Here is a 10,003-nt window from a genome sequence, read left to right as displayed (position 1 = left end):
GCCCTCAGGAGCCCGCCAGAGCCCCAATGAGGGATAAGTGAGGGATACCAAGTGCCTGCAATTGCATATTGCATAAGCCATAACGCCTTTACAAATCAATATATTATGCATCAGTGGCAGATCCAAGGGGGGCCACATGGGTCATGACCCCCTTGGTGCCCGGGGGCACCACAGGCCTGTCAGGGGCACCACCGGCCTAGTAGGGGCACCACCAGCCCGCCAGGGGCACCACAGGCCTAGCAAGGGCACCACGGGCCTGTGAGGGGCCCCACAGGCTTGTCAGGGGCACCCCAGGTCTGTCAGGGACACCAGAGACCTGCCAGGGGCGCCGCCGGCCTCGCAGGGGCACCATGGGCCTGTCAGGGACACCAGAGGCCTAGCAGGGTACCACAGGCCTTACAGGGGCACCACCGGCCTTGCAGGGGCACCACCGGCCTGTCAGGGGCACCACAGTCCTGTCAGGGTCCAGGGGCACCAGCGGCCTAGCAGGGGCACCACAGGCCTGCCAGGGGCACCACAGGCCTGCCAGGGGCACCACCGGTCTAGCAGGGGCACCATGGGCCTGTCAGAGGCCCCACCGGCCTCGCAGGGGGCACCACCGGCCTCGCAGGCATCACGGCATCACGCAGGGGCACCTTGGGCCTGTCGGGGGCATCACGGGCCTGTTGGGGGCACTTTAGGCTTGTCAGGGGCACCACAGTCCTGTCAGGTCCCAGGGGCATCAGCAGCCTAGCAGGGGCACCCTAGGCCCGCCAGAGGTACAGCCCACCGCTAAAGTAATGTAGGGTTTTACCAAACTCAACGGTTGGCTTTGACTGGCGATTGTTTAATGCGAAGTGATTGAAAAGAAGATGTCAATAGCTAAAGTTGCAGCTGCAAGGGTGACGATACATATAAGCTACATTCAAAGTTTCATTGTAGTCTGGCTAATCGTTCCTAAGCTTCAGAAGCAGAACATACCCATGACTGAAACCCCACATTACTTCTGCTGTGGACTGTACACTCGGGGGCAGATTGATGTTCTACAACTCTTCACCCACCGGGTTCCTATGGCTCAGCATTGGCAGCAGCCGCCTGGTACCGGTAGACTGTGCCGCTTCACTCACTTGTCAAGCGGCACAGCCTACCCACACCGTATGACACCGGTCTGGGCCGGTGGCTGGAAGGCGATGTGGGCCGCCTGTGACGTCAGCGCAGCGGTGAGGGCCGAGCCCGGAGGCATGGCTCGGGTCGGCGCGGCGCGGCGGCTGGCGAGGGCTGGGGAGTGGGGAGTGAGGTGGGGTGGGAGCACGGACCATCGCGCGGCTGAGCGAGTGTAGTTAACTTTCGCGTCTCAAGGCGCCAATTATTCTACCTAACAATTGTGCTAAAGCAGTTGTTAAAATGTCCTATCCCCAAGACAGCGCCTATCATCATACTTGCCATGCACATTACGACACACTTAAACGTGGCATTGGGGCAGCCGATAGAATTTATATCACACGTGCATCGAGTTGCGGAGCGACATTGTTTTTAACAGATACGTATTAAGGCCTTGATTGAGCTCATTGGTGTCTATTATTTCGCACAGCAATCGTCCAGAGACGTGGGAACTGGGGTTTTTGGATAGCGCGGCGTCCCAACTTTAAGCAACTCTTACTGTTCCTCTAATGTGTGGTCGCAGCCACCAATAGCAAACCGTTCCATCTAGGAACAAATAAGTCGCGCACCTGGGACGGTTCGAACCGGGTTTCTCCAACCGGTCACCCTACGACGCTAGCGTGTATCCACTGAGCTGCCGAAACCAGCGACCACCCGCCGCGGTCAAACGCGATCAAATGTCACAATACTGTCATTAGCGGTCAGCGGGTGAATGCTATTTTGTTTTGTGCAGACAAGGACCATTCTCGGTAGCTCATTGGATGAACGCTCGTGTCGTGAATTGTCCGGTGGGAGAAGCCCGGTTCGAACCCCCCTGAGTGCCCGACTTTTTGGCTCCTAGTTGGAACGGTTTGCTATTGGGGGCTGCGACCACATATTGGAGCAACAGTAATAATCGCTTTAAATTGGGGCGTTGGCTGCGGCACTACTCATAACCCCCAGTTCCCACGTCTCTGGACGATTGCCGTGCGAATCAATAGACACCAATCTGCTCAATCAAGGCCTTAATACTAATATGTTATACAAAATATAGCTCCGCACCTCGATGCACGAGTGATATAAGTTCTATCGGCTGTCCCATTGCCACGCTTACCTAAGTGTGTCGTAATGTGCATTGCAAGTATGATGATAGGCGCTGTCTTGGGGATAGGACATTTTAACAACTGCTTTAGCACAATTGTTAGGTAGAATAATTGGCGCCTTGAGACGCGAAAGTTAACTGCACTCGCTCAGCCGCACGATGTCCATGCTCCCACCCCACCTCACTCCCCAGCCCTCGCCAGCCGCCGCGCCGCGCCGACCCGAGCAATGCCTCCGGGCTCGGCCCTCACCGCTGCGCTGACGTCACAGGCGGCCCACATCACCTTCCAGCCACCGACCCAGACCGGTGGCATACGGGTGGGTAGGCTGTGCCGCTTGACAAGTAAGTGAAGCGGCACAGTCTACCGGTACCAGGCGGCTGCTGCCAATGCTGAGCCATAGGAACCCGGTGGATAAAGAGTTGTAGAACATCAATCTGCCCCCGAGTGTACGGTTCTCCAGTAAAAGTCTTGCTGGTTTTGCTTTTTCGGACATATCTGGTCCTATATAATGTTCGAATGCATAACTATCAACCCGAATTATGTGTATGCACATTTACCACGAGACTGTGAAATTGCATCGTTGTATGCCAAATACTTTCCGAGATATTCACCAAATACCTCATTTTCTGCCGTTTGGGGTATTCTGGCCGCAATCTTCCTGGGATCGCCTATGACATCAGTAGAGCCATCTAACGAGAGGAACGCGGAAACACAGAATCATGAATGAATCGAGTGCGTAGTAAACGGTGTATGAAAGGGAGACTCGGCAGAGGCTATCCGGGTGGCCGGCGTGCGGCGCGCCCTTAGGCATCGGCCGACCCTTCGGACCGCGTGGGGTCAGAGGTCGCGCTCGGGAAGTCTCGGCTCTGGGTTTTAGCGCTGTGCAGTCAGGAAGGGAGCATAGGATAGCGCTAGCCCGACTGACTAGTATCTCGGCTGATTCTTGTGGGGTGGAAGGGGGCACAGAACGGGATGGTGGCTAGTGGTGGATGATGAGATGGTGGTTAGGTTAGTGCGTACTGCGTAGAACGTAGCTGAACATGCATTGTTTTTTCATGGCAAACAACATGCAGCATAATGTGCGGGATTATGCCAGAACTCATATAAAAAGGAAATAATATTTCGGGAGTGGATGAGTGCCGTGACAAAGCATGACGATGCTGCCAAAATTGGGATGCTTTTTTGCCCCCATTTTTTTTACCCCTAACATGCAGCGCTTGATCCGAACTAAGAGGTCCCCGACTGACCTTAGACCTTAAAATCGCACCCGTCCGGTGCGCCACCTTTTCTTCAGGGGCGCTCTTCTTGGTTGTATCTGTTCTTACCAATAACTAAAGCAAATCGAACGTATAATAAAAAAGGCATACCTCAAACACAGTTTTATTCACATCCCCTCGTGTGCATACTTGTTTTGACCTATAACTTCTCGCATCATAATATATCACTTCAGTGCTTTACCCTCAACGGAATTTTGGGTTTTCTGCATATACCCAGGCCGAGGGGGGGGGGGGGGCTATTACGACCCCTCTCCGTCTTTTTGCCCCTAATTGAGCTAGCGCCTTGCAGATAAAACTGAGCGCGTGCGTCGTATGAGATGCAGCAACTGGTACCCGAGTTGAATGTTTCAGGCCAACCGATAAACTCTGAGGTCAGTATAAGTGCTGGCCAAGTCGCGGGATCGGTTTTTGGTAAACAACTTCACCATAAGTGGTTACAGAGCCAAGACAATGGCACCATTGATACATAGTATACGCTTTGTTTTTGTTGAGGTCAATTTAAGGTGTTCACCTCAGGTCATGTCAGGGCAGAGCCACTCAGGCCACGAGGCTGGCTCAAGGAGGTCATATCGCTTCTTCGATTCGGTAGGTCCTCACAAGTCCACTGGTGGCTTCACGACTCGCTAGCTCAATTTGAACGGGACTTTTTGGTGAAAACTCCTGTGACCTTAGTGACGTCATAAATGAAGTCGCCTAACTTTGAGAATGGAAAAGTGAATGCTGGGGCTTGCAAAGATTGTATAAAATCGCGAATTAATGCGCTTGAGACAGCTTTAGATGGCTCGCGGCGCCAAAATAACAGCTTTCATATTTCCCAATTGATTAATAATCGTGAGGTTGCGTGACCGACCTGACTTCGGGTGACTTAAGAAAAATACGAGATCGCTACATACAAGTTGTGAGGCCTCTGGGAGATAGTACTAGATCATACATATAAGCTTCATTCCCCGTTGAAAAGTCCCCTGGCACGAAAGGTGCTGCGACGTCGCGACATTTTGGGACCTTACAGAGGTTCACTTTTGACGTCATTGGTCAACGGCCTAACCTTACCCTTCGCACTTGTAGGAGGGTGTCGAACAGACCTCCTACCCTCAGTTTTTCGCAAATAACTCGCGTAAAAAGCGGCTGATTGCGACGAAACTTTCAGTACCCTCGAGTTAATCAATATTACGCCTACCCTATAATTTGTATGACCCTGGCTCAAAAGACCTTTGACTTGTGATCTGTTTTCCGAGACCATGTTTGGCCGGAATCGCGTTTTGCCGAATTTCGAGTAGAGCGTGTTTTATTGTCTTTTTGTGGCTTTAAGCGATCAAACATGTGAAAGGATGTTGATCCCATGGATTCTAGTGGTATCAAGGTCACGTGAAGGTCAGTCAGGTCACTGACCTTTGATGACCTTTGTTCACTCTTTCGAGTTCTACATGTTTCTAGGGAGGATTTTGGAGTTGATTTCGCATTTAGAAACCGTTTGAACATTTAACCCGCGCGGGGCTGGGGTCTCCAGCCGAACGCGCGGGGCTGGGGGGTAAATTTTACCCCCCTGTTATCTCCCGAACTAACGGTCCGATTTGGAAAATTCAAACGCCAATCGAAAGCTCTCATCACGAACTACTAAAAACATGTACTTAATTTAAAGTTTGAGGTCAAGGTCAAGGTCAGGTCAAGGGTACAAATTGCAAGTTTCTAAAGTATCGGCCTTGCACCGTAGTTGCCGAAGAATGGAGTCATGGACTGAGACTGATCGCCCAAAACGTGTTCTTAGGCTACCAAGACAATATTCGTTGCATACAATATCATTCAGAGGTCAAGGTCAAGGTCAGGTCAGGTCAGGTCAGGTCACCAAAAAACAAAATATAGAAAAGGGCATGTGCGACACATGTTTTATGGGTCATTTTACTCATAGAATTCAATAGGCACACTCAATAAGTGATATGGACCACCTCTGGATGAATTTCAGGTCGAGGTCAGGTCAAAGTCAGGTCAAGTGAGGTCAAATTTTGAAGTTGGTTGTTAAGGCCTAAAAAGGTGTCTATCTGATGCAGTTTTTCACGGCGAATCGAATGGTGCTATTTTTGTTTTCGTACGAGGTCTAGAACTTCCAAAAAAGTCATTTTTCAAAAATTTTGTGTGTCGTGACGTCATAAAATTTTGAATAACTCCCACATTTTTGAACCGATTCTTCTAAAATTTGGTATGTAGGTGCACATAGACCACTTCTCTGACATATATTCCGTTTTTTTATAGACTCAAAATTTTGGATTTTATAATGATTTTTCCAAAAAAGTCAGTTTTTTGAAAAAATTTAGGCCAAAATCCAAAATTTTCAAAAAACCGAGATAGCCATTTGATAGACAAAGTAAAATTACGTATAACCTTTTTTTGTTACGTCTTGATTCCTTTAAAAATGAAGATGTTAGCGGCGTTTGAACTTTTGCCGTTTTTGAGGCGAAAATGACGAACATGACGTCACTAAAACGTCAATTTCTCAAAAATTTTCCGACGGATTTCGCTCAAATTTTCAGGGAACGTGTCAAATTGATGTAAGAAAAGGTACTGAAAGTTTGGCGGCGCTGCGCGCCGCCGTTTTTGAGATATCGCAAAAATTCGCGAGGGGGGGTAAAATTTACCCCCCCCCCAGCCCCGCGCGGGTTAAGAAGTAGTTTTGGTTCCCTCGTAACATGTGACCTCACCTGACCTGACCTGGCCTAAATGCACGAAAACATCATCTGTGATCAAAGCTAACTTGAAATTCGTGATCAGCACCCCGCAAAACCCTATAACAGCTTCACTTTACGAAGCTCTAACAGGTCCCGATTCCCCGACTTTTGAGTTTGACCTGTCAACTTTGACAACTTTGTCTACTTAGACTTTTGACCTGACCTAGGACCTTAAAATTGGGTATCATCGGCCTCCTCTCGTCACGGGCAACACGCTCTTTTTCCGCAAAGCTCTAGCTCGATCAGGGGTTGAACGGCAAAGGGGTCCAACGGACGCGAAGGGACGCAACGGACGCAAAGGGGTCCAACGGACGCTGGCAAAACATCAATATGGGCGAGGATGAAAATACAGCTGCTGTCATAAAAATTCAGCTTGAATCAAAGGTCAGGCTTGCCAAATTTCAGCTCTCGCAGCTATCAATAAAAATAAACATGTGGAGGCGGCACCCTCCACCCCGCACCCGCCTCCCCCCCCCCTCTCGGCCACTGCCAGCGAGGTTTTAAGCGTATCATACACGTTACAAAGCATCATATCAAGATGACACACCCCAGCAGCCATATGCACTGAACAAAAACTTATTACGCACGCTAGTCTATCGGCACCATAGCACATGGTATGGTCGAGACTGTCGTCAGCCACGGACGCGCACTCGACCAACCCTCTGAGCCCGTTGACTGCGGGTGACCTTGACATGTCAAGCCTGATCGGCCGCCGGCCGCTGTCGTGCGATCGTTACACGCGGAGGGGAGGGAGACACAAAGCTCTACGTTATAGCTGACCTCTGACCTTTCCCTGCGCCCTGGTCACTGACCCCGCTCCATGTCGCTGGGCGGTGGCATGGCGGTGGAAACCGGTTCTAGCCTCTACACATGCCACCATTCTAACCCTCCCCTCCCCACGCTACTACATACGCGGCGCGGAGTACGCTCGTGCGTAACTGGGCGGAGCAAGGGGTCACGCGATACAGGGGCGGAACTGGTTGCCCTCCCGCCCGCCGAGCGACCAACGACTAATACCCTGGAGAACCGTACCACAGGCCTGCCAGGGTCCAGGGGCACCACAGGCCTAGCAAGGGCACCACGGGCCTGTCAGGGGCACCTCAGGCTCCCGTGCCCCCCCCCCCCCCCTCAGATCCGCCAGTGATGCCACACCACGCGAAACACCGCCAACTACCAGCTGCCGCGCCATAAACACGTGCCAACAACAGTCTTTTTTTTAAGGTCGACTCCGCTCGCGCAACTTTTGACTGACCCTCACTGCTACTATATTGCTTCCATATTATGCTGTGGAAAGCTTTACTTCACCAAGTGGCTAAAAACCTCCATCAAGGTATATTTTCTTAACAATTTTTCTGGCGTTTTGGGGGGGGGGGGCAAACAGGCCACTTTAGGCCTTTGGGGGGGCCATGGCCCCCGTGGCCCCCCCTGGATCCGCCAGTGATCGTTGTCTGTATAATTTAAGCATCATTATAATAAATCATGAGTTAATATGTGGAGCATGTTTTAATCTTAGAAATATCATAATGTAAAATATTGCATACTTATATCATAAAAACACGGAATTTATCTTAAATCAATTAAACTGTCTGAGAAGCTCGTCAAAGTACGCCACAAATTCTGGCGTGAAATGGACGCCGCTGAAACCGCAAACAGCTGATGATTGTCGGTGTTTTGAGATGTGCACCATAGAGATCTTATATACATACATACATACATGTATATAAGATCTCTATGATGTGCACAGCTGCTCACGGCTGAAATCATTCTACGGCACATCCAAAACTGGCGGTTACCAAAATCGTAAAGAGCGTGCCGTGTTTTCGATTTCACAGAGCTTTATAAGATTGCGTACTATATATCCAGCCTTAGAGTGCTGCCATATCCATTTCACGGCGTTTATAAGATTGGGCCCTGGAGCTGGCAGCGGCGTTGCAAGACTGGTGGACGACGGAGTCATTCGGAGTCAAAATAAACCGTCAGTCAAGTCGCAAGAAGACGCAAGAGCAGAGAGGATCATGGAAGATACGACGAAGCTGTTGGACGGAAGGTATGAGACCGGCCTCCTCTGGAGAAGAGATGGCGTGCAGTTTCCGGAGAATCGCGCTCTGGCAGTCAGGCGACTGGAAAGTCTGGAAAGAGGACTTGCGCGCAACCCCGAAAAGGCGAAGAAATTCGAACAAATCATGGAAGGATACTTGGAACTGGGCTTCGCACGAAAACTCACCAGCGACGAGTTGATGCAGTTCAATCCCCTTCGATGGTACAGTCGTGTACAGGTTGATGGTCCCCTACTCTTTATCCACCGGGTTCCTATGGCTCAGCATTGGCAGCAGCCGCCTGGTACCGGTAGGCTGTGCCGCAGGACCCGAGAGTGAAGCGGCACAGTCTACCCACGCCGTTTGACATCGGCTCGGGTCGCCGGGTGGAGCGCTTTGTAGACCAGCTGTCGCGTCAGACCAGCGCGGGGGGAGGGGCTCGTCTCGGTGGTTGGCGTGGGCTGGCGAGTGGTGTGGGGCGTGTTGGTGGACCATGGGGGCTGGGCGGGTGTGTGTGGTCACTTGCTGCATTGCACATTTTGCGTCGCTTAACTATTGCATTTCTGTTTTTGCTAATCACAATGCACGGAAGACCCAGCGAATATAATTGACTTGTGCATTGTGCAAAACGTGATTTGGCACGGTATCGAGGCAACCATAGGTCTTGTGCCACATATATGCATGATATTTAGGCACAGGCACGTATCCAGGATTTCGCTCAGGGAGGGGCGACAGTCGAGAAGGGCCCGGAGGTCAGCTCAAAGGGGCCCCACGGCGACTGCTTATCCTGGTGTGAAAAAAAATCGAGAATGTCGAAAGAACGGTAATTTTGCGATAAAATTCGGCATATTGTAAATGAAAATGCATTGTCTTGCGTTAGTCGACCTTGATAAAATGTTTTCAGTTAATTTCAGTTGAAGATCGTTTTTGCAATTCACTTCCTTTGAAATTCGTTAACCCGCGCCGTGCTGGGGAAGCCTTTTCACGCCCCCCCCCCCTCAGGTTTTTAGTGAATATGTTAAAATGCTTTTTTCTACACCTGTTTATCCTTTTTCCGCACATGCTGTGAAAATTTCAGACCTAGGTCGTTTAAGGTCAGGTCGTCAAGTGACCTTACCTCAGAAAAAGTTCAAAAGCTTGCTAAAGCAGTAAAGCCTCACCGACTGAACGATCACTTTGAAACTTTAATGGATTGATAAGAGTAAACAGTATGTACAAATTGTTTATCTCGATTTTTTATAACCAATACCAAAGTATACGTGAAAATGGCATAAAACGGGTAAATGAGGTAGGCCGATTCATTATGTATGACTTTGATTCGACAATTAAGTAAGCTTTCTGCAAAATGCGCTGTTTTGTAAATGACTGCTGAATTGCTCCACAACTTGACTTTTGGATGTAATTTTGCGCCAAGATCCGACCCTTTCGAATCAGTGCTTAGTGGTCGTGAAAAATTTCATTTGACTTGTATTTCTTTAAAAATGAACGTATAAAGGAATGTTAAAAACAGAAATGTACAGTTTTTTGCGCTCTTGAATGTGATGTGCGTTTATAACCAATTGGTATTATGTAAAATCCATTATTTGCAAAAATAAATTTCGAGGAACGACTTGGCCTTCACGGTCAAGTGAGATCTATAGTAAGTACCTAGGCATTCATCACGAAATCATGACTTTTCAATTTCTTAAAAACTGATCCAAACAAAAATCGAAGTGTTGGAACTTGTTAATTGCAGTGCAAGGATCACG

Source organism: Amphibalanus amphitrite, unplaced genomic scaffold, assembly GCF_019059575.1.
Source record: "Amphibalanus amphitrite isolate SeventyFive unplaced genomic scaffold, NRLGWU_Aamphi_draft 000023F_arrow, whole genome shotgun sequence".
NCBI classification, from domain to species: domain Eukaryota; kingdom Metazoa; phylum Arthropoda; class Thecostraca; order Balanomorpha; family Balanidae; genus Amphibalanus; species Amphibalanus amphitrite.
Note: the sequence above shows the minus strand (reverse complement) of the source record.